The 25,816-nt window shown below is 42.1% G+C and overlaps 1 long non-coding RNA gene across 1 annotated transcript; it reads left to right on the top strand.

Annotated features, from left to right (window-relative positions):
• Positions 1 to 9,342: 9,342 nt before the first annotated feature.
• LOC138752598 (uncharacterized) lies at positions 9,343 to 20,790 on the top strand. Its single transcript, XR_011350754.1, has 3 exons — positions 9,343 to 9,400; positions 13,984 to 14,057; positions 20,613 to 20,790. It is a non-coding gene; the product is annotated as an uncharacterized lncRNA (long non-coding RNA).
• The last annotated feature ends 5,026 nt before the right edge of the window (positions 20,791 to 25,816 follow it).

Here is a 25,816-nt window from a genome sequence, read left to right as displayed (position 1 = left end):
TGGAGCTAGAAGATTGAGGTATGATTTGATAGAGGTATTTAAATTATGAGGGGACAGATAGAGTAAATGTGGATAGCCTTTTTCCATTAAGGGTGGAGGAGATTCAAGCAAGAGGACATGGATAGAGATTGAAGGGGAAAAAATATAGGGGAAACATGAGGGGGAATGAGTTTCCGGCCAAAGTGGTAGATGTGGGTTCAATTTTAATATTTAAGAAAAAGTTGGATAGATATATGGAGGAGAGAGGTGTGGAAGATTAAGGGCCAGGTGCAGGTCAATGGGACTAGGTGGGAGAAGGTGTTCAACATTGGCTAGAAGGGCCAAACTGGCCACTTTCTGTACTATAATTGTTATACGGTTATATATGCGTAAGTTAATGGGGTGTTTCTTGGCTGGGGGCAAAACTCTGCATGCCAAACTGCATGAGTTTTTCAAGCTTTGTTGGGACCAAGGTAAACTGCCTCAGGATCTTCGTGATGCCACCATCATCACCCTGTACAAAAACAAAGGCGAGAAATCAGACTGCTCAAACTACAGGGGAATCACGTTGCTCTCCATTGCAGGCAAAATCTTCGCTAGGATTCTACTAAATAGAATAATACCTAGTGTCGCCGAGAATATTCTCCCAGAATCACAGTGCGGCTTTCGCGCAAACAGAGGAACCACTGACATGGTCTTTGCCCTCAGACAGCTCCAAGAAAAGTGCAGAGAACAAAACAAAGGACTCTACATCACCTTTGTTGACCTCACCAAAGCCTTCGACACCGTGAGCAGGAAAGGGCTTTGGCAAATACTAGAGCGCATCGGATGTCCCCCAAAGTTCCTCAACATGATTATCCAACTGCACGAAAACCAACAAGGTCGGGTCAGATACAGCAATGAGCTCTCTGAACCCTTCTCCATTAACAATGGCGTGAAGCAAGGCTGTGTTCTGGCACCAACCCTCTTTTCAATCTTCTTCAGCATGATGCTGAACCAAGCCATGAAAGACCCCAACAATGAAGACGCTGTTTACATCCGGTACCGCACGGATGGCAGTCTCTTCAATCTGAGGCGCCTGCAAGCTCACACCAAGACACAAGAGAAACTTGTCCGTGAACTACTCTTTGCAGATGATGCCGCTTTAGTTGCCCATTCAGAGCCAGCTCTTCAGCGCTTGACGTCCTGCTTTGCGGAAACTGCCAAAATGTTTGGCCTGGAAGTCAGCCTGAAGAAAACTGAGGTCCTCCATCAGCCAGCTCCCCACCATGAATACCAGCCCCCCCACATCTCCATCGGGCACACAAAACTCAAAACGGTCAACCAGTTTTCCTATCTCGGCTGCACCATTTCATCAGATGCAAGGATCGACAATGAGATAGACAACAGACTCGCCAAGGCAAATAGCGCCTTTGGAAGACTACACAAAAGAGTCTGGAAAAACAACCAACTGAAAAACCTCACAAAGATAAGCGTATACAGAGCCGTTGTCATACCCACACTCCTGTTCGGCTCCGAATCATGGGTCCTCTACCGGCACCACCTACGGCTCCTAGAACGCTTCCACCAGCGTTGTCTCCGCTCCATCCTCAACATTCATTGGAGCAACTTCATCCCTAACATCGAAGTACTCGAGATGGCAGAGGCCGACAGCATCGAATCCACGCTGCTGAAGAACCAACTGCGCTGGGTAGGTCACGTCTCCAGAATGGAGGACCATCGCCTTCCCAAGATCGTATTATATGGCGAGCTCTCCACTGGCCACCGTGACAGAGGTGCACCAAAGAAAAGGTACAAGGACTGCCTAAAGAAATCTCTTGGTGCCTGCCACATTGACCACCGCCAGTGGGCTGATAACGCCTCAAACCGTGCATCTTGGCGCCTCACAGTTTGGCGGGCAGCAGCCTCCTTTGAAGAAGACCGCAGAGCCCACCTCACTGACAAAAGGCAAAGGAGGAAAAACCCAACACCCAACCCCAACCAACCAATTTTCCCTTGCAACCGCTGCAATCGTGTCTGCCTGTCCCGCATCGGACTGGTCAGCCACAAACGAGCCTGCAGCTGACGTGGACTTTTTACCCCCTCCATAAATCTTCGTCCGCGAAGCCAAGCCAAAGAAAGAATGGGGTGTAAATTGGGTAGCATGGACTCATGGGCCAGAATGGCCTGTTACCATGCTGTATGTCTAAATTTAAAGAGGCTTTGCACAGCAAATAAATAATGTAGAATTTTGTGTAGAAGTCACATTTTACAGACCATTTTAAAAGTTACATTTATGGAATGACTATACTACTTGTGAGGGGCTGAAATTCACATTAATGCATTTTGGCCATATAGGCCCAACTGGTATCCAAACGCTGTGTTGACATTTGGGAATGGTAGGCGGTCCATGCATTGCATTAATGTCATTTTATGCTCATGAATTACCCATTCAGAGAAACGATACCTATAGAGAAATATTGCAAATGCGCATCAGCTGAGCTTACCATACAAAAGGAATGATGTGATAAACCTGGTACTGACTCAATGTTAGACCTATCCATGACCATTTACACCTGCAAGTGGATGAGGTGTTGTGATAAGGCTTTTATATTTACAGTATTATGAATCCATTCAGGGATATAGGAAAATTAAATTGAAGAACATTCCAGACATTTTTGTCCAAAAATAGGGGGTCGACTTTTACATGAGAGAGTTAACTTAGTTAACTTAGTAGTTAAAACTATGATTAAACTTCTCAGTTATGACCGGTTGATGGCTGATGCAGTAAAACTTCTGGTATCCAGCACCTATGAGTTTGACAGATGCCAGATAGGCAAATTATCTGGTTGCTTGAGCCTCACTCTTACAATGCCTAACTAATACACCTGTATTAAGAAAAATAAACATTTTAAGAGTCAAAAGACAGTATAAAGTAATTTGAAAAGCATCAGTATTGTGGTCTTTAATTATGTAAAGCTCACTTTAATCAGCTAATTCCAGTAACTACAAAATTTAATTTAAATTTGAAGCCCAGTTGCTGGTGCCACAACACTAACCATGCCACCATCCATAATTAACCCACCCCCTCCACCAAGTTTACAGATAAAGCCTGACTAACATACTTAATACTAATAATGATAAAGACTTTGACTAGGCAGAGCTAGGGAGAGTCGTCCCAGGGGTGAGCAGCATTGGCCAGCTCTTCATCCTGGGTGCTGCCATTTTATTCAAACACAACTTTATTCAAACAGTTGCTGTGGGCAGAACTCAACTGGGGTGTTCCGCTGGCTGAATGTTTGCTGCCTTCTCACCAAGGGGTTGTGTGTTTCTTCGGTGAACATTCACTTTTACAATTTTAAATATTTATTTAATCTTTTCTTATTTATTTCACATCTATTTATTTCCTCTTGATTGTTTTGCTGGTTGCCTGAGGATACCAGTTGCTTGAATTCCAGATACCTGGGATTTTACTGTAATTTCATGTCCAATCTTTCTTTCTGTGCTGTGTTAATCTTATGGAGTCACCATGATTCTGATCAGATTTCAGATTTACTGTCATGACTTCATCTACAACCCTAAGATTCTTTTTCCTGTGGGCCAGGCAGAATTATCACTTATTTGTTAGTCCAAAAAGCTGTAGTCCAGAAAATACACACATGTAAACAAATAAAGTAATGTAAACAAACTGTGCAATACCGATAAACCATCCAGCACACTTTCTGTTCTCACTGCTGCCATCAGGAAAGAGGCATCAATGCCATAAGATTCACGTCACCAGGTTCAGGAACATCTGCTACCCCTCCACCAACAGATTCCTCAACACCAAACTCAATCAGGGAATAATTTAAGGGGTCTTACTTTTGCCATATATAATACAAATGAAGAAGATACCTGTCCATTTGTCACAACTCTAGCTGATGGATTTCTATATAAAGCCTTAATCCAGCTAATAAAAAGAGGCCCAAATTTTAACTTGATTCCCCAGATGCCAGTGATGCAGATACATGAGGGAATAGTGAATGTCACTGAAATAGGAGGACAAGAACTCCAGGAGGCGAGGGAGAGACTTAAGAGAGTTGTGCAGGAAAGTGTGGAGGCAATGAAGGAATTGACAAAGGGAATACAGGTCGATGTATGTGAAGTAAGGGAAAATAGTATGCGATGGGAAAGAATAAATAAGAGAGAACAAGAACAAACACTTGAGAATGCCTTCTCATTAGGAATGCCAGAGGATCACTCCACCCCTCATAATAGACAACAGGAAGAAGAGGAGGCAATGAGGGGAGGTGACCCAGTGAGTGTAAGATGGCAACGGGAAAGAGTTCAGGACGAGGAAAGTGAGATAGCGAGTGTAAGTGTGGAGAGCGAAGATGAGGAATAGCTGGTCACTATTAGGGTGTCCACGCTGCTGAAGATCCAGCTGCGCTGGATGGGTCACATCTCCAGAATGGAGGACCATCGCCTTCCCAAGATTGTGTTATATGGCGAGCTCTCACTGGCCACCGTGACAGAGGTGCACCAAAGAAAAGGTACAAGGACTGCCTAAAGAAATCTCTTGGTGCCTGCCACATTGACCACCGCCAGTGGGCTGATATCGCCTCAAACTGTGCATCTTGGCGTCTCACAGTTTGGCGGGCAGCAACCTCCTTTGAAGAAGACCGCAGAGCCCACCTCACTGACAAAAGACAAAGGAGGAAAAACCCAACACCCAACCCCAACCAACCAATTTTCCCCTGCAGCTGCTGCAACCGTGTCTGCCTGTCCCGCATCGGACTTGTCAGCCACAAACGAGCCTGCAGCTGACGTGGACTTTTACCCCCTCCATAAATCTTCGTCCGCGAAGCCAAGCCAAAGAATTAGGGGAAGAATGATTACACACAAAGGACAGGGTCAGGGAAGAACTCGTTCCCCTCCGAGATATGGGTTGCGAGATCGGGATGGATTATGTCCTCCAGAAAGGTATAGGCAGATGCCGCTAATTTATAAGGGACCGCAAGTCGGGGAAAGGTATCAACCCTTCTTGTTCACCGATATGAATTGTGTGTTGGATAAAATGCTACCTCCTGCTGAGGGAGGTGGAACATGGATGGGAAAGTTCTGCCAACATATGATGGGACATAAGATAGCCATGGGGGACTGGAGAGCATTATTAGGCAAACAGCTTGGGTTGTGGGAAATACAGCAGGTAGAAATGGTCGCAAGAACCACTATGTGCCCTAATGCCAAACCATTTGCAAAATATTCTACGGCACTAGGAGGTGCAATGCGGGATAAGTTTCCCGTTTTCCCCAGTGTCATGCAGTCCCTGACATTTTCCATTAAGGAGGACTAGGAGGTCTCGACCTTTTTGAGTCAATGTAAAGAGATTTGGACGAGTAAGGCAAGAATCCACCCGCTACAGGACCTCTATAGACGACGTTGTTTAGGTCTGCCGTAATGAACGTGTTGCCAGCTGTAGTCAGGGAGGCATTAGAGAATAACCCTGATATTCCTGGTTGCTCGACTGAGCAATGGGAAAAACATTTGACCCATCACATGAAGCGTCATAGGGCTAAGCAAGAGGAGGACAAACAAATTACAGAGTCTGCACAAGTGCAACTCCTTAAGCTCGAATTGGAAGAGGCTAGGAAAAAGGCGAACGAGGCAAAAAAGAATTCCTCGAAAGGTGCAAATCAGATGGTTCAGCAGCCGCCGCAGCCGCCACAAGGGAATAATACGAATTGGCACCCGGCCCCAAATGGGGGCATGACTGGGGGTCCAATGGGGGGATTCCGAGGAAGTGGGAGCGGTCGGGGTGTTCCATGAATGCCGCCATCCGTATGTTTTGGATGTGGTCAACCAGGACACTGGAAAAGAGAGTGCCCCCTAGAATGGGGTCCTCAGGGCACTAGGGGAAGGGGATATGAACCACCACAATATGAGCCTTGGTTCCAGCCCCAGAGATCGTCAGTGCCACCCCCGGTACATCAAGCACCCCATGCGTCTATAGCTCCAATGGGACAATTCCCATTGCTGACGGAGGAGGAGCAATGGTACCAGCAGTGACGGGGCCCGAGCACCCAGGAGCAGGGTGGGTTGGCAGACCCCTTCCTGCAGATAAAAGTGATGGACATGGAAGTATCCTTTTTAGTAGATACGAGTGCTAGATTTTCGACACTTACTGGCGCTAAGTTTCAATCTAAAAAATCATCCCTTAGCAGATAGGGTTCTTGGGTACACCAGAAAATCTGCCGTTTTCTATGCCACTAGTCACTTCTGTGGCAGGACAGACTTTTGCACACCAACATACTTTGTCGGCAATGTGCCCTACTAATCTTTTGGGCAGGGATCTGCTGGTCAGGTGTGGATCATCGGTCCTTTGCGGACCCAGCGGAATAGAGGTCGCCTTTCCAAATGGATATTCAGTGAACTGTTCAATAGCTACGCTTTGTTTCGCTTCTCAGATGTTGTTGTCAGCCGCTGGAGGATCCGCTTCTGAGGAACTGTGGGCCGACATTTACTGGGGACTGCTGGAACCGGAGGACCCACAGGGGGGAGGGCTGCTAATGCTTTACAATACACCCGTATACCCCTCCCTCAGACCCTCTCCATGTTACACTCTTTTACGATAGAGATGGGGATGAGATTTATCAGCCTGCCTTTTATGAAGAGGTAGAGGGCATGCAATGGGAAATTAATTCAGACTACATAGTGTTAGGAAAGGAGGGAGTGGCCGCTACGGTTGCACTGACATCTGAGCAGCTTGAGTGGTATGTGATGGCCAGTGAGGCCATCCCTCATGTTACTCTTGCAATCGGCAATAATCACCAGGCGAAGGATTTGGGACCAATGTGTCGAAACTTGATGTTCTTGAGAGACTGGTCTGATACTCAAATACTGACAGTGCAGTTTTCTCCATCTGGTCAGGCGTACAGGATTTCGTACCCTTCAAATGATCGGGTCCTCCTTGAGCATAGACAAATTGAATCCTTTCATGGTAGAGAAAGGATAGATCATCCTGACTCTGCCCCTATGTTAGATTCTCTCCCTGAGGACCTTTGGTCAGTGGGACCAGCAGACGTGGGTTTTTGCCAGCAGGTTGATCCCATAACCTTTGAACTTTCAGATTATACTCCCATTTGGCAGACACAGTATCCCCATAAACCTGAGGCTGAGGCGGGTCTGGCAGATACCATTGATGGTCTAATGTATTCAGGGATGTTGGTGTTCGAGTTGGAATATGCCCATCTTACCTGTTCCAAAACAGGACACGGGCAAATATCAGATGACCCTTGATTTAAGGCACATCAATGGTATTGTGCGAACACCCATAGTTCTGGTACCAAACCCATATACCGCCATGACTGCTTTAACCCCTGACCACAAGTGGTTCTCTTGTATAGATTTAGCGAATGCTTTCTTTTGCTTACCTTTGGCTGAGCAATTTAGAGATGTGTTTTCCTTTGTGTATAGAGGTATAAAGTTACATTACACTCAACTCCCTCAGGGCTTTATCTTATCCCCAGGGATTTTCAATCAGGTTTTGAAAGAACAGCTGGGAGGGCTAGTACTGCCAGGTGGGGTAGTTCTGATCCAGTACGTAGATGACATCTTATTGACAGCACCTGATCATGTCTCCTGTCTGGAGGCCACAAGACTCCTGCTAAGGCAGCTGTTCACGGCAGGTTTTAAGGACTCTCGTTTAAAATTGCAGTGTTGCAGACGTGGTCTCCTTTTTAGGAAGAATGTTCTCAGGGAAAGGTACAGGACTATCTCCTGTGCATCGAACAGCGATACTACATCATCCAAAACCAAAGACAGTAAGGAGATGCTTTCGTTTTTGGGATTGACGGGGTATAGTAGGCAGTTTATCCCATGGTATGGTGAGTTGACACATCCATTGCAAACTTTGGTAAATGAGCAGGGGATGAGGAATCGGGGCTACACTTGATTGGACTGCACAAGCCGAGATGAGTTTTATTCCACTTAAACAAGCTCTTGCAACCGCCATAGATTTGGCGATTCCAAATGATAGAGACCCTGTCTTTTTGGATGTTTCTGAAAAAGCACACACAATTAATGGTGTCCTTTTTCAGAAAAAAAGGGTGGAAGATGTGTGCTCATGTATGTGAGTATCTCATTGGATCCGACTGAAGACAGACACCCACCATGTTCAAGACATGTGGTGGGTTAGCAAAAATTTTACAAAAGGTGGCACACATAGTGATGGGACATTCCCTGATGGTATTAACAACACACAGTATTGTGGCATTTGTGAACTCGACAGCGTTTACAATGACATCACTGAGGCAGACAAGACTGGAGAAGATCTTGAATGCTCCAAATATTACATTTACCCATGAAGGCCTTAACATGGCAGACAATATGGGAGAGGGAGAACCACACTGTTGTGAAAAGAGATATTAAAAAAAGGGATATTAAAATAAGACCTGATTTACAGGCTACACCCTTGAGAGAACCAGACGAAACCTTATTTACAGATGGTTGTTGTTACAGACACCCCACGGACGATTTAAAAGCCGCCTATGTGGTAGTACGGAAAAATACAGAAGGATTTGAAGAAATTATTACAGGGACAGTAAGAGGAAAGGAGTCAGCACAACTGGCCGAACTACAGGGAATGATAGCAGCATTAGAATGGGCAGAAGGAAAGGAGGTAAATATATATACAGATTCGGCATATGTGGTAGAGACAATACAGGTTGTGCTTAGTCAATGGATTAGAAGTGGGTTTTTAACAGCAGCAAGGACCCCAATTAAAAACAAAAAGGATGTTAGGAAATTGGCTGAGGCCCTCCTGAAACGAAAGGCAGTAGCAGTTATTAAATGTAAGGGCCATGATAAAGCAGATACGATGGTAGCTCGGGGAAATCAGGAAGTGGATATGGCTGCAAAAAGGGCAGCAGGGTACGGCCCTCAGTTTATTATGATGCAGGCAGAGAGAACGGCACATGACTTATTGCTGCCTTGTGAAGTAGGAGTATTAATTCAGGATCAAGCGAAGGCCTCACCCCAGGAAATGATGGTATAGAAAGTAAGGGGAGCAACCGAAGATCAAGGATTGTGGAGATCAATGGACGGTAGGCCAGTATTACCATCTGGACTCATGAACCCCCTCCTGGAGGAGACGCATGGGTTAACCCACTGCGGGAAAAAACAGATGATAAGGTATTTGATACATTGGTGGCACCCCTTCCTGCCAGCGATGGTGGAGAATCATATCAGAGAGAGTAAGGTATGTATGACATACAATGTCAGGGCGACTGTGAAACTTCACGAAGGACAGTTTTCGTTGCCTAGGTTACCAGGGCATGAAATCATAATTGATGACATGGACATGATAGAGAGGGTAAGGGGATATCAATACCTCTCAGTAGCAGTAGATGTGTATACAGGTTGGCTGGAGGCAATCCCTGCCAAAAGAGAAGATGCAAAGACGGTAATTAAGTTCCTAATCAACCAGTATATTCCTATACACGGATTTCCTAGGAAGATTAGGTCGGATAATGGGACACATATTAAGAGTAAAGATTTACAGGAGGTAGAAGTGGTGATGGGATTAAAACACGCCTTTGGAACGGTGTATCATCCACAATCCCAAGGGAAAGTGGAGAGGATGAACCAAACAATAAAAGGTAAGATTGGGAAAGTGCAGATGTGGACCAAATTAATTTGGGTGGATGCGTTGCCCCTGGCATTGATGTCAATAAGGAGTTCGGTAAGTTCTGTGACAGGATTTACTCCGTATGAAATACAAACAGGGCACCAGTTTCCGGGTCCTGGAGCAGGGATTCAGACCATGAAGGAAGAGGTAAGCCCCATGAGATGTAAGCTTTATTATGATAAACTAACGGCTCTGGTATCAGATTTTTCACAACGGGTTGCAAGTACCGAACGAAAAGGTGAAACCCCGATACCATCCATTGCTGAGTGGGTTCTGCTAAAGGTGATCAAAAGAAAGTGGTTGGAGCCCAACTGGACCGAACCCTACAGAGTGGTGGAAAGAACATCCCACGAAGTTCGACTACAAGGAAAAGGAGAGACTTGGTATCACTGGAGTCAGTGTGCAGCAACGGAACCTCCTACACAGACTCAAGTTGCTTGAGATAAATCTTATGCAAGGAGTCTATCAAAGAAAGCCAAATCTTGGTCAATGTAACAATGTTGATCTATATAACAGAAGAGACTGGACAGTGGGAAATAGCTCACCGAGCAGGTGACCTATGAACTAATGACTGAACCAGAGCTCTGTTAAGCTTTATTCTTGTGCTATGTAATAAACTGATTGTGAAACTGAATACCTTCTCCTATCACTTCATTCAACGAACACACTGGACTCAGACGACACACAGACCAGAACGGAAATGTCGGAGGCCCAGTAAAGAGACTTTGAACTAAGAACTTCTACGGATTTTATGAAGGACATTATTGAATTACTGTGATTGTCTATCGGACATTGATATATAGATATAGCTGATAGAAAGATGTAATAACGTTGGTCCTGATAACAGCAATCCTAGTCAGAGCCACGACGCTGACACCGACCCTAAATCGGCACACGTCCAGATTCGGGTGGGCCAAACGGAATATGATTAGAACGCAGTGAAATTTTACGTGCGCAGCGGGAGAACATGTATATTGGGAATTAGAGTGAGAAGGCTGATTGCCACAGTAACAGGTTTGGTTGCTGAAGTGGAGGATCGTACTAAGGCGGTAGGAATTCGATCCGAATTACTCGCCTTAAAACACGAGGGAGAAGTTTAATTGGTTGGTCTCATTTTCATGAGACCAGAAGGGGGACTTGTGGGAACCAAGGAGTTAATTATTATGGAAAAGTACAAAGAATGTCAGAGTAGAACAAAATGGAAAAACCACTTCAGTAGGAATGATGAGTCATAAGGGTACACAGGAGGTGTTGATTAGAACAGAAGAGAGCATAGAAATATCTGGGGTATGAATTGACTTCTGATCAAAACAACAGGATGTTCTGGCCTTGGGGATTAAGATAGGAGGTCTACACCATAGATAATTGCAGAGCAGGAAGTTGCTTGAGATAAATCTTATGCAAGGAGTCTATCAAAAAAAGCCAAATCTTGGTCAATGTAACAATGTTGATCTATATAACAGAAGAGACTGGACAGTAGGAGTCAGTCTTGGGAAATAGCTCACCGAGCAGGTGACCTATGAACTAATGACTGAACCAGAGCTCTGTTAAGCTTTATTCTTGTGCTATGTAATAAACTGATTGTGAAACTGAATACCTTCTCCTATCACTTCATTCAACGAACACACTGGACTCAGACGACACATAGACCAAATTGAGGGTAGGGTAAAGCCAGAGTCCAACACCTCCTGTTCAATTCCTACCTTTTTCTGAGTTGCACAACAACTCACTGTCCAATTTAAATTTCTACCCTTAATCTTTACCATGCTTCGGACACAAATAACACATTGGCTATCCCGGGACCCCCATGTCGCTCATTTCCATCATTTTACCCAGCGGAGCATTTACTCCAGATTGATCACACACTTGTCCCATGTTGTCCTTTTGTTCTTTTGCACCCACTTCAGGGTCTTGACCTTCGTGAGGGATTTCCCCTTTTAACAACCAGTTAACTAGGACAACATGTTTTGTTGCATAACACCGTTTATTATTCAGCCCCCCCCCCCCCTTCCCAAAGCTTACTCTCAAATCCTTACCTTATCTTCCGTCAGTGACTCCTCGAACTGACTTCTCTTTGGGTGACTCCTGAAACCCTACCTTCTGTGTGTTCTGGGTGAGGCCCTCTTGGTTCGCCTGGAGATCGTCAAGAGTTATGCTGAAGGAAGGGAAGGAACAATTGATTAATCACCTCAAGGGAAGAACCGGGAAAGTGTCCCATGGGCCCATTATTAGTCTTGAGATGTTAATTCAGTTGATCACTGACACCATCCAGTAAGCATTATTCAATATTGATCTCCTGGCTGGCTCACCAAAAAATGTTGCTGCACATAGACCGATTCAGTTAACACTTTATTCTTCAGCAAGTTAACCTGCGAGAACTCTGCCTGCTTCCACTCACTGGAACAGTCACCCGAGGTCTCTGCTTAACAAAGGAAGGCGAGTGGTAATCAAGTTATCACACACAAGGATTACATTGTTATGTTACATATAAGGTAAGTACCACTTCCCAGAGACCCTCTTGTGGACCACCCTGCAACACCCCCTACATCAAGGCTAAGATTTGTTACAGAACATGGTGTTACAGTCCTTCGCAATAATTCCATACATCCTGCTGAGCCTTTCACGGTTGCCTTAGTTTAAGTTGTAGCAGCCTTGACAGATCCTGTTAATTTCCAAGGTATTCAGAGGCCATTTTGATTCTTTTAACTTTCGGGTATATTAACTTCAATATTATTTCATACATCTTTAATACTACAGGTGTTTCGGTCAGCGGCCATGGCATTGGGAGCTCCGTTGGAAATCTGCTGAGGCCAGGGTGTTGGAAATTCTGGAGGGCAGGTGGCCAGGGCCACGATGGGGATCCACATAGAGGGTTGCAGAGGCTGCAGTCTCAAGGGAGGCGAGCTTTCTGTCCCTGATGGATGCCAGCCCAGTGGTTAAATGCATGGATCCAGCAGGAGGGGTTCACTGCAGGCCATGGCCAGCGAGGACAGTGAGAGGGCGAGTTGCAGCTGGTACGTCAGCCTCGAGGCGAGGGTGGTACATAGGAGTCATCGGGAGAAGCAGAGAGAGCAGCAGTCAATGCTGTGAGGATACATGAGCTCCTTGCAGGGGCCAAATCATGAACCTGGAATGGAAGCTGGAAACCCTGAGACACAAGATGGTGGCAGAGGCAAGTAGAGAGGAAGGCCACGTGGCTGTGGGATTGAGTCTGGGTGAGGACATGGTCGTAGAGCTGGAGAGCACCAGGTGTTACAGATGGGGAGCAGTGAGAGAGAATCCCACAGAACTCCCTGCGGAGACCAAAGGTAAACTTCTTCAGGGTTGGATTCCTCGAAGAGCTTTCACAGAGTTCTTGTAGTCAGAAGTATCACAAAATTCTACAGACTCCGTGTTGAAGTAAAATCACAAAATGCTGGAGAAGCTCAGCAGGTCAAACCGGCTTCTTTATGTACAAAGATAAAGATTCAGAATCGACGTTTCGGGCCTGAGCCCTTCATCAAGGAATGAGAAAAGTCAGCAGGTGTCTGAAAAAAAGAGTGGGGAGGGGGGGGGTGCGAAAGGCAGGAGATGACAGGTGGAGAAAGGAGGGAGGGGACAGCAGCAAAGAAAGGGGGTAGGAGGATTGGTCGGGGGGTGGTAAAATGGGAAGGGAGGGGGAAAACTGGAAAGGGGAGGGGAATGAAAAGGTGAGCGTTTAGCAGAAAGCAGAGAAGTCGATGTTAAAGCCACCTGGCTGGAGTGGGCCCAGATTTTGTTCCTTCAATCTGTGGGTGGTCAGGGTGGGATTTTACACATGGCCATGTGTAGATGTGTGGGAGTGTGACCCAAAATTGAAAGGTTGGCCACTGGAAGGTCACTGTGGTTGCGGACAGAGGAGGTGTTACGACCAGTCTCTCCGATGTAGAGAAGGCCATATAGAGAATACTGGATGCAGTGAATCAGTCCTGCGGATACACAAGTCAAGTGTTGCTTCTCTTGAAAAGCCTGTTTGGGGCCCTGGACCATGGTGAGGGAGGAGCTGTGGGGACAAGTGTTATACCTCCTGCAGTCACAGGGAAAAGTGCTGGGGAGTGGGGGTGGATAGATGGGAGGGATGTGTGCACGAGGGAATCATTGATGGAGCAATCCCTGCGGAAGGCCGAAAGGGGAGGAAAAGGGGGTGTCATGTTAGAGCTAATGATCCTCCCGACCACTAGAGAAAATTATGGACTAGTTTGTGACAGCTTGGGTTGGATTCAAGATGGATGCCTCCACATGGTCTTGAGTCTATAATATAATAAAGTACTGTTGTTTTAAAAGAATCTAAATTATTTTATTACAATAAAAAGAAGCATCACTGTGGGGTTCTGTTGCAGAGGGAAAACATGAAGGAATGTGTGGAGGCTGGTTTGGTGAAAGGAGAATACAAAAGGAATTCTGAAGGGAAGAGGTAAGACCATGTCTGGGAAATAGAGGAAATGGAAGAGAAGTGTGTATATGATGATCAGGTGGACAGCCAGCACCTTTTCCCCAGACCAACAATACCAAATACAAGAGGGCAACTGTTTAAGGTGAGGAGAGGAATGTTTGGGAGTTTGCAGGTGGCAGGGTTTTTTCTCTGAGAGTAGTGGGTGCCTGGACTAGATTGTCAAGGGTACAATAGGGACATTTAAAATACTCAGGAAGACACATGAATGAAAGAAAAATATTAGTTATGGGCTGTTTGGGAAGGAAGGATTCGAATAATGTAGAGAACTTTTACATAGGTCATCACGTTAAGGGCCAAAGGGCCTGTACTCTGCTGTGGTTCCATGTTCCATCAACCACAGTGCAGGGGGGGAAGTCACGTGATGGAGTAGTGGCCGGACGGTGAACTCCAGCCCTCTCCAGAAAAGTCGAAAAAAATAAAGGAAAGCACAAAGGCACAAAAATAAAAATTAAACTAAAGTGAATATAAATGTGGAAAGAAAATGGCAACGAAAAAAGAAAAATCGAAACCAATGGTAAGAAGAGAGGAAGAGAAGACAACGGAAGAAGAAGGAGAAGGCCTTACCTGTTCGAAGAGGCCCGTGGTGGAGAGAGAAACCCGCTCCCTCAGGTCGGTAGAAAGTGGACTACAAAAATGGCTCGCTGAGCCGAGTAAAAGTGCGCAACCGCGCATGCAAAAAAACACACCGACGGGAGGGGCGACCAGCTGGGGAGTCGATCTCCACAGCTGGCAATGACAGCTGCAGAACACCTGCAGCAAGAGGAGAACACAGAAGACAACGAAAACAAGAAAGAAGAGAAGAAAAGGACAACAAAGAAACAACAGATGGCCAACCCAGAGGAAGAAGAAGAGGAAGAGGAAGAGTACAGTGAAATGGAAGAAGAAGGGAAAGGCAAGTCAATGGATATACTTTCTCTTATTAAAGAATACATGAAGTCATTTAAAGAATGGCAAGCACAAGAATTTAGTGATTTAAGAAGAAGAATAAACAGTACAGAAGAGAAAGTGAATAAAATAGATATGACCTTATCAGAAATAGGAAAAAGAATGGACAAGGTGGAAGAACGAGAAGCAGCAGTAGAAATGGAGGTAGAGGACTTAAAAAAGAAATTAGAGGAATCTAATAAAAAAGTTAAAGAGACACAAGAGCTGTTAGCTCAGAAAATAGATATAATGGAAAATTATAACAGAAGAAATAACATGAAGATAGTGGGCCTTAAGGAAGATGAAGAAGGCAAGAATATGAGAGAGTTTATAAACGATTGGATCCCCAGGATCTTAGGATGTCCAGAACTACAGCAAGAAATGGAAATAGAAAGGGCACATAGAACATTAGCCCCTAAACCACAACCACAACTAAAACCAAGATCTATTTTAGTAAAATTCCTAAGATATACTACAAGAGAAAAGGTACTGGAGAAAACAATGGAGAAAATAAGAGAGGACAACAAGCCACTGGAGTACAAAGGGCGAAAAATCTTTATTTATCCAGATATAAGTTTTAAACTCCTGAAGAAGAGAAAGGAGTTCAATACAGCAAAGGCGATTTTATGGAAGAAAGGGTATAAATTTATACTAAAGCATCCAGCAGTATTGAAAATATTTATTCCAGGACAGCAAAACAGACTATTCTCGGATCCAGAGGAAGCACGAAAATTCGCAGAACAATTACAAAATAGACTGAGAGATGAAGACGTGTAACGAGAGTACAAAAGACTGCGAACTAAAAAGACACATAAGTTTTGAACTCCTGAAGAAGAGGAAGGAGTTCAATACAGCGAAAACGATCTTATGGAAAAAGACTATTCTCGGATCCAGAGGAAGCAAGGAAATTTGCAGAACAACTACAAAACAAGCAGAGAGATGAAGACATGCAATAAAAGTAAAAATGACCACGATCTATATGTATGTGTGTAAAGGGGTATATGTGTGTGTATATATATATATATATATATATATATATAGTGTGCATACATGAATGTATCCGTATTTACAGGAAAATATATAGAGTATAGACAAGAATTAATAAGGGAGGGAAATGGAATAGAGGGAATAAGGAGGGAATTAAAAGAGTGACCTTTGGTACATATGAAAATTGAAATCTTTTCTGGCGGGGGCTGGGTGGGGAGGAGTTACGGTCACTGCAAAATCAGCTGACGTTTGCGAGTGAATTCGCAAATTCAAATGGAGAGGGGAGATGTGGTTGTCCGACAAGGGATAAAGGACAACTCAGGAGGGGAAGGGGAGATTGGGGTTAAAGAAGTTTTAAATAGGAGAATAGGGAAAATGTTTGATGTTTTAGAAATGTTGTCTTATAAAGTGTTCAAAACAAGAAAGCAGAAATGGATAAGAAGGAAAGGTAATGATGGAGAAACGGAAAGGGAAGATAAACAAAGTATAAAATAGCTACGCTGAACTATATGACTTTAAATATTAACGGAATACATAACCAAATTAAAAGGAAGAAACTGCTAAATTTACTGAAAAAAGAAAAAATTGATATAGCATTTGTGCAAGAAACACATTTAACTGAATTGGAGCACAAGAAATTAAAGAGAGATTGGGTAGGACACGTAACAGCAGCATCGTATAATTCAAAAGCAAGAGGAGTAGCTATATTAATAAGTAAAAATGTGCCATTTAAAATAGAAGAGGAAATAATAGATCCAGCAGGGAGATATGTAATGATAAAATGTCAGATATGTTCCTAGTTTTGGAATCTACTCAATGTATATTCACCTAACGAAGAAGATCAAAAGTTTATGCAAGATATCTTTTTGAAGGTAGTAGATACGCAAGGGAACATATGGATAGGAGGGGATTTCAACCTGAATTTGGATTCAAATATGGACAAAACTGGTAAAAAAATTAACAGAAAGAACAAAGTAACCAAATTTATAATTAAATCGATGGAAGAAATGCAACTTTTGGATATATGGAGGAAACAACACCCAAAGGAAAAGGAATATTCATATTACTCGGCTAGACATAAAACATACTCAAGAATAGACCTATTTTTGTTATCAGCTCGTATGCAAGATAAAGTAAGAAAAACAGAATATAAAGCTAGAATACTATCGGACCATTCACCCTTAATATTGACAGTAAAGTTAGAGGACATCCCTCCAAGAATGTATAGATGGAGATTAAACCCCATGTTACTTAAAAGGCAGGATTTTAGAGAATTTATTGAAAGACAAATTAAAATGTATTTTGAAATAAATATGAAATCAGTGAAAGATGGGATGCAATGAAAGCATTCATTAGAGGGCAAATAATAAGTTATGTAACCAAGATGAAAAAGGACTATAATCAGGAAACAGAGCAGTTGGAAAGGGAAATAGTAAATATAGAAAAAGAATTAGCAATGAAGGAAGATACAACTAAAAGAAGAGAATTGGCAGATAAAAAAGTAAAATATGAAACACTACAAACATATAAGATGGAGAAGAATATAATGAAGACAAAACAGAAATATTATGAACTAGGTGAAAAAACGCACAAAATCCTAGCATGGCAGCTTAAGACAGAACAAGCTAAGAAAATGGTATTGGCATCAAGGAAAAAAGACAAACAAATTACATATAATCCAAAAGAGATCATGGAAAACTTTAGAGAATTCTACGAACAATTATACCAAACTGAAAACGAAGGAAAAGAAGGGAAAATAGATGAATTTCTAACTAAAATTGAACTACCAAAACTACAAATAGAGGAACAAAATAAATTAACAGAGCCATTTGAAATAGTAGAAATACAAGAGATAATAAAAAAATTACCAAATAATAAGACACCAGGAGAGGATGGATTCCCAATAGAATTCTATAAAACATTTAAAGATTTATTAATTCCGCCCCTCCTGGAAGTAATCAACCAGATTGATAAAACACAAAGCTTACCAGATTCATGTAAAACAGCAATAATTACAGTAATACTAAAGCAAGGGAAAGATCCACTCACACCAGCGTCATATAGACCAATATCTTTACTTAACACAGATTATAAGATAATAGCTAAACTATTAGCAAACAGATTAGCAGAGTATGTACCGAAAATGGTAAATCTAGACCAAACTGGATTTATTAAAAAAAGACGCACAACAGACAATATTTGTAAATTTATTAACTTAATTCATGCAGTAGAAGGGAGTAAAGCGCCAACAGTAACAGTTGCTTTAGACGCAGAGAAGGCCTTTGACAGAGTAGAATGGAATTGCAAAAATTCAGTTTACCAGAGAAGTATGTTAATTGGATTAAAGCATTATATAAGGGACCATTGGCGAAAGTGACAGTAAATGGATATATATCAAAGCAATTTAACTTAAGCAGGTCAACACGGCAGGGATGCCCACTATCACCTTTATTGTTCGCATTAGCTATAGAACCACTAGCAGAATTGATAAGAACAGAAAATAATATAAAAGGGATAAAAATAAAAGACAAGGAATATAAAATCAGTTTATTTGCGGATGATGTTATAGTATACTTAACAGAACCAGAACTATCAATAAAAGAATTATATAAGAAATTGAAGTTATATGGAGAAGTGTCGGGTTACAAGATCAACGTAAATAAAAGTGAAGCAATGCCTATGAATAATGCGGATTTCTCAAAATTTAAGAAGGAATCACCATTTAGATGGCAAATGCAAGCAATAAGATACCTAGGTGTACAAATAAATAAAAATCTCGGCCAACTATATAAACTCAATTATTATCCACTAATGAAAAAAATTACAGGACGATTTAGAGCATTGGAAAGATTTACCACTAACACTAATAGGAAGGATAAACTGTATTAAAATGAACATTTTTCCAAGGATATTATACCTATTTCAGGCATTGCCAATACACCTGACAGAGAAATTCTTCAAGGAGTTAAAGAAAATAATAAGGAATTTTTTATGGAAAGGGGGGAAACCGAGGATAGCACTAGATAAGTTAACAGAATGGTATAAACAAGGAGGCTTACAACTGCCAAACTTTAAAAATTATTATAGAGCCGTACAATTAAGATACCTATCAGATTTTTATCAAACAAGGGAAAAGCCAGATTGGACCAGATTAGAATTAGATAAAATAGGGGAAAAGATACCTGAACACATATTATATAAATGGGATGAAAAATTGGTACAACATAGAAGTTCTCCAGTATTACATCATCTACTCAATATTTGGAAGAAGATTCATGTAGAAAGAAATAAAACAAATTATCAATTACCAAAACTAATATTGACGCAAAACAAGTTACTCCCTTTTACAATAGATAACTTTTTCTTTAGAGAATGGGAAAAAAAAGGGATTAAAAGAATAGATAATTGTTTTTCAGGAAATAGATTATTATCCTTTGAACAAATGAAAGATAAATACAATATAACTCAAGATACAGCGCTGGCATATTACCAATTGAGATCCTACTTGAAGGACAAATTAGGAAGCAGTCTGAGTTTACCAGAGGGAAGTAACTTTGAATATGTGATTACAGATACAATGATAATCAAAAGATTTATAACAAATATGTATATTAAACTGCAAGAAAAGGAGAATGAGGAAACAAATGGTAAAACTAAACAAAAATGGGTACAAGACTTCAATATAAAGATAAAAAAGGAAACATGGGAGAAGTTATGTTCTGGAACGATGAGAAATACAATAAATATGAGGTTACGTATGATACAATATAACTGGATACACAGGCTATATATTACACCTCAAAAGTTAAATAAATGGGACCCAACAGTGTCTGACAGATGTTTTCGATGTAAAAAAGAAATGGGTACAACAATTCATGCAATCTGGACATGTGAGAAAGTAGAAAAATTTTGGGAAGATCTAAATCAGACATTAAATAAAATTACAGAAAACAATATACCAAAGAATCCAGAGATCTTCCTCCTAAGTAACATAAAAAACAAAGAATTTGGAATTGATTTGGAGGATGCACAAAAAAGATTTGTTAAGATAGCTCTAGCCGTAGCAAAAAAATGTATTATGTCAACCTGGAAATTGGAAGATAATTTGAAAATACAACAATGGTATATAGAAATGAATAAATGTATTCCATTAGAAAAAATAACATATAGTTTAAGAAATAACATTGAAATATTTGAACAAATATGGGAGCCTTACATGAAACACAATAGCAAAAATCTACCAGGGACATTCATTACCTAAATTAACGAAAGGAGAAGGAAATTAAAAGAATTGACTCAATGGAATTTCTTGTTTATTTTTATTGAATGACAACATTGTTTGACTGGTTTAATGTATCCTAGATTTTGTACTTAAATGGACGGGAGGGGGGAGGTAGGGAGGGTGGGATGGGAGGAGGGATGGGGGGGAGAAAATGGCACTGTATATGTTTGAAAAAGAAAAAGTGTGTATCATGGTTAATGTGGTTTATGGTGTGAAAAATAAAAAATTAAAATTAAAAAAAAACACAGTGCAGGGAATTAGATTGATCTTATATTCATCATCTAGTATCCTTATACCTCTAATATTCTCATTCTGCCTAATAGCTTGAGCTAATGGTTCAATGACCAACCCAAATGGAGCTGGCGACAAAGGACAACCTTGATGAGTTGAACATGATAATTTAAAGAAAGAAGAGGTTTGACCATTTGTCACCACCCTAGCAACAGGATTATTATATAATGCCTTCACCAAACCAATAAAAAAGGGTCCAAACTTGTATTTCTCCAAAACTTTAAATAAAAAATTCCATTCGACCCTATCAAAAGCTTTTTCAGCATCTAATGCAACTACCATTGGTAGGTTAGGTTGCTGATGTAAAGCATTGATCAGTGAAATCACTCTAAGAATATTATCAGAAGCATACCTATTTTTAATAAAATCAGCCTGGTCTGCATGTACCAATTGTGGTAAATACTTAGCAAGTCTATTTGGCAATAATTTCAATATTATTTTTGTACTGACAATAACCACACCAGCAGTGCGAGTATAAGACAACTTTAATAAACCAATATGTACACTAAGTGGTCTTGTCTCTCCGCAAGACAAACCTGGAAGGCTAGACTATAGCTCTGGACTGCTTTATATACAAGGTCATCGGGATGACCCCTCGAGACCTAGTGGCGTAATTACACATAACCACAATTTTATAATCCACATTTAATAAAGAAATTGGCCGATATGAAGCTACATTCAAAGGATCTTTATCTTTCTTTGGTATAACCGTTATTATTGCACATAAACACAAGACTGGTAGAGCTTGTTCCTGTGTTACCTGATGAAAATAAGAGGACAGATCATCATAAATCTTTGTAAAATTCAACAGTGAATCCATCGTCTCCTGGAGACTTCCCATTTGGTATTTGTTGAATGACATCCTTTATTTCTAAATCTGTAAAAGGAGAATCCAGATTCCTCACATCATCTTCCCCTAATATTGGCAAATTTAATTCTGACAAAAAAGATTCAATGGAACCATCATCTTGAACTCCCTCAGAAGCATATAATTTCTGATAAAATTATAAAAATTGGTCATTGATTTCCTGAGGTTTAAAAGTAACTGAATTAATCCTTCCTCACATCGTTAATAGTTCTTGATGCTTGTTCTGTTTTCAGTTGCCACACTAAAACTTTATGGGCCCTGTCCCCTAACTTGTAATAACGTTGTTTAGATCTTTGAATCAAATATTCAAATTGATATGTAGTGTATTATATCGTAACTTCAATTTAGTCAAAACTGCATTATCCTCCGTACAATTCCTCTGAATTTTTTTCCAAATCAGCTATGTTTTTCCAATGACCGAGTCTCTGCCAAAAATTTCTTCTTTTCCTTTGATGCAGAATTAATAATAATTTGACCACGTCAAAACGTCTTCAAAGCATCCCATAAAGTAAAATTACTCTGAACTGTATTCCTATTCAAATCTAAAAAGGAAACAATTTGATCCTTAATGAATTTTACAAATTCCATTTTTTTTAATAACATTGCATTGAACCTCCACTGAAAGGTTGATTGAATAACTTCCGGCCCAACACAAGAAATAAGTAACAATGAATGATCAGAAAATATTATATTCAGCTTGAATAAATGAGATTGCAAATGTGCTGATGTCAAAAAAGTCAATCCTTGAAAATGAATCATGACGCGAAGAATAAAATGAAAAATATTTCTCAGTAGGATTTAACCTTTTCCAAACCTCTATCAAATTTAAGTCTTTCATCAAGGAAACCAATTGGACCGCTGCTTTTGATTTTTTCACAATTTTTGGAGTTTTATCCAATAATGGATCTAATACACAATTGAAATTTCCTCAATCAAAATATTTTCTTTTGCTTGACTTAAAGTTAAAAAAGCTTTAGACACAAATTGTTCATCATCAACACATTCAGCAAGGACCATGACTCAGCAAACAATTTACAATTAATCATCACCTGCTGATTCCACCAAAGATTCAAGTTCAAATGGTATTTTCTTGTGAATCAAAATCACCTCTCCACTTGCTTTCAAATTGAAAGAAGATGAAAAAAGCTGACCCAATCCCTCTTCAATTTCAAATGTTCTTTTTCAGTTAAATGTTTCCTGCAAAAAAATACAATATGGAATTTCATCTTTTTTATATAGGATAAAACATGTTTACGCTTAATTGGGTTGTTTAAACCCTGCACATTACATGTTGCAAAATTCAAACTAGACATTGTTATCAGAATAAAGAAAAAACAAAATAAAAGTCCCCTCCTTCTATCAACACAAAAAAAACACCCCCCTCTCCAATAAGAAAAATTAAAGGTCCCCTTGCTAAATAGCCCCTAAATTAAACAACCCCTAAACAATGTAAAACTTACACAAATAAAAAGGTTTTTTTTAAAAAGTAGACACTACAAAAGTAGTAACTCCCCACTTAACTGAGTATGGAAAGAAATAAAATCCCTCCCACAGATGGCGGATGTCTTCCGAAAGCTTCAGCGACCTCCATCCCCCAACCGGACTTACAAAATTATAAGTCTAAGTCAGCTCACAACCCCAATGAATTCAATCGCAAGCCTTGTTCTGGATCGTCAATATCAATCAAGTTCTTTGACATATTTGTCTTCCCATTCCCATTTTCATTCTTCTTATCAGGTGTCTTCCTCTTAGGTGAAGGCTGACTTTCAGTAACCCTGTCTGGCAAAGAATTGGCAAAAATTAAAGCATCACGATCACTGTGATTGGAAATTACCATAAAAAATCTTCAAAACTGTAGGATATCTAAAACAGAATTTATAACCCTTCCTCCAAAGCACCTCTTTAGCAGAATTAAATTGTTTACACCTTTTAATAATTTATTGACTTAAATCTGGATAGAAGAAAACCTTATTTCCCTGTACCATCAACGGAGACTAATATCTACGTGCATTTTGGACTGCTACTCTCAAAATAGTTTCCCTATCTTGATACCGTAAACAACGGATCAAAACAGCACGTGGAGGTTGACCCAGATATGATTTATTTCTTAAGGCTCTGTGTGCCCTATCTAATTCTAAAGCTTCTGGAAAAATATTCCAATCCCAATGCTTCAGGGATCCATTAAAAAAAAAATTATTGGATCCAAACTCTCAATTCCTTCAGGAATTCCCACTATTTTAACATTATTTTTATTTTCCAAAGAATCTATCTTTTTCAATGTCCTTCTTCTGAATTTCTCATCCAACAAAAGAATCTTGCACTTTTTCTATTTTTTTTTAATTACGATCCACTTGTTCTTTACAAAGTTGAAAGGCACCTTCCATTTTCTTAAAATTGTCTTGAACTGTATCCACCATATTCAAGCATCTATTAACATCAGCTTTAACAACAGAGATATCTTTCTTAACAGAAGAAACTTCTTCACAAATATTATTCATTTTTTCAGTCATGTTCATAAATCCACGATCAATCTGAGTAGACATTTGTGTTGACATATTACCCATTTGATGAGCTATAGATTCCAAAATTGTAAAAACAGCATCAAAAGTAGTGTCACTAATCTCTCCTTGAGGCCTATCTTCTTTCACTTCAGTAACAGTCAATGATTCTTCTTCCTTTTCTTCAATTTGAAAATGTTTTTCCTTGTTGTTCATTTGATCCTGCCATCAATTTCATCACTTTGCTTCTGGTCTGCATACTTACAGACCCAGACCCGATGCGTTCAGGCCGTTGCTGGCCGACTTCACTGACAGCCCAAACCCTGTCCAAAAGATCGCGGACTCGGGACACACCGTGCATGCCCGGCAGTACCGTGGCCCACGAATGTGGGTCTTCCGACACGATGCCTCAGCCCTCCGCACCGCTGGGACCCGCAGCGGTGTCACGCATCAGGTCCAATAATGTAGAGTCCGGCAACTCTACAGCGTACCCGACATCGCAGGCATGCTGATCAAGATAATAAGAAAAATTGGAAGCCCAACACCATCTTGCAAGGGCGTTGGGTGTGATAGTACATATCTATCACCAATGTACATAGTGTATATAGTTACTGTATCTAGACTGTGCTTACAGCGATTGGCTGAGAGCTAAGCCACACCTATTACCTGGGCCTTAAAGGGTTGTGTCCCTAGCCAGGTCGGATCATTCCGGACTGGTCGGCCACCTGTGAAGAGCTCCGGTCTTTTGCTAATAAAATTGTAGAGCTCGTCGAAAGAACCAAAGACTTGTTGATCCAAAGCCGCTGCTGCCGCCGCCACAGCCACCCCCGGGGCCGACGCTACCGCCGCTGCTGCCGCCGCCACAGCCACCACTGGGGCCGACGCTACCGCCGCTGCTGCCGCTGCCACAGCCACCCCCGGGGCCGACGCTACCGCCGCTGCTGCCCCGCCACAAACACCCCCGGGGCCGACGCTACCGCCGCTGCTGCCGCCGCCACAGCCACCCCCGGGGCCGCCGCTACCGACGCTGCTGCCGCCGCCACGGCCACCCCCGGGGCCGACGCTACCGCCGCTGCTGCCGCCGCCACGGCCACCCCCGGGGCCGACGCTACCGCCGCTGCTGCCGCCGCCACAGCCACCCCCGGGGCCGACGTTACCGCCGCTGCTGCCGCCGTCACGGCCACCCCCGTGGCCAACCAGGTACTCACCCTAGCGTCCATCACCGACGACCGCCAGGGCCCGACCGCCGCGACCGAGCAACTACAATCCCCACAAATTACTATTCACCCGCCAACGCCGCCACAACAGCACTTCCGGGAAGTCCTCCAACCTGCTCCTCGAGCGTTGACTACGTCATCCCGTTGCGTGACGTCATCGCGCAAAACTCCCCTGTCAACTGCTTCAATAACACTAAACCAGCAATGCTCTCATCCCCTCACCAGATAAATGGAACTGATTAAAGTGCATGGACACTACACCAATTGCTTATTTGACTCTGGGTCAACTGACAGTTTTATCCAGCCAGATCTGGCTCTCCGTTGGGGACTTGACATTATCCCCACTACCCAGAGGATCTCATTAGTGACGAGGTCGCACTCGACTGGGATAAAGGGGTATTGCATCGCCACGCAGGAAGTACAGGGCGTAACGGTCACCCACTTCAAATTATTCGTCCTTCCCCAATTGTGCGCCCCAGTGTTGCTGGGATTAGACTTTCAGTGTCAGTTCCGAATGGTGTCCCTACACTTTGGGGGACCCCACGCCCCCCTCTCGGTCTGCCTTCGCCCCACCCCCGAAGCACCCGAGCAACCCGCCCCCGTGCCCCGGGGCCAATCCTGCGGCCTTTCCACACTCCGGATTGCCCCGCCGG

The sequence above is a fragment of the Narcine bancroftii genome, chromosome 2 (assembly GCF_036971445.1).
Source record: "Narcine bancroftii isolate sNarBan1 chromosome 2, sNarBan1.hap1, whole genome shotgun sequence".
NCBI classification, from domain to species: Eukaryota; Metazoa; Chordata; class Chondrichthyes; order Torpediniformes; family Narcinidae; genus Narcine; species Narcine bancroftii.
This window is presented reverse-complemented; position numbering and strand designations above follow the sequence as displayed.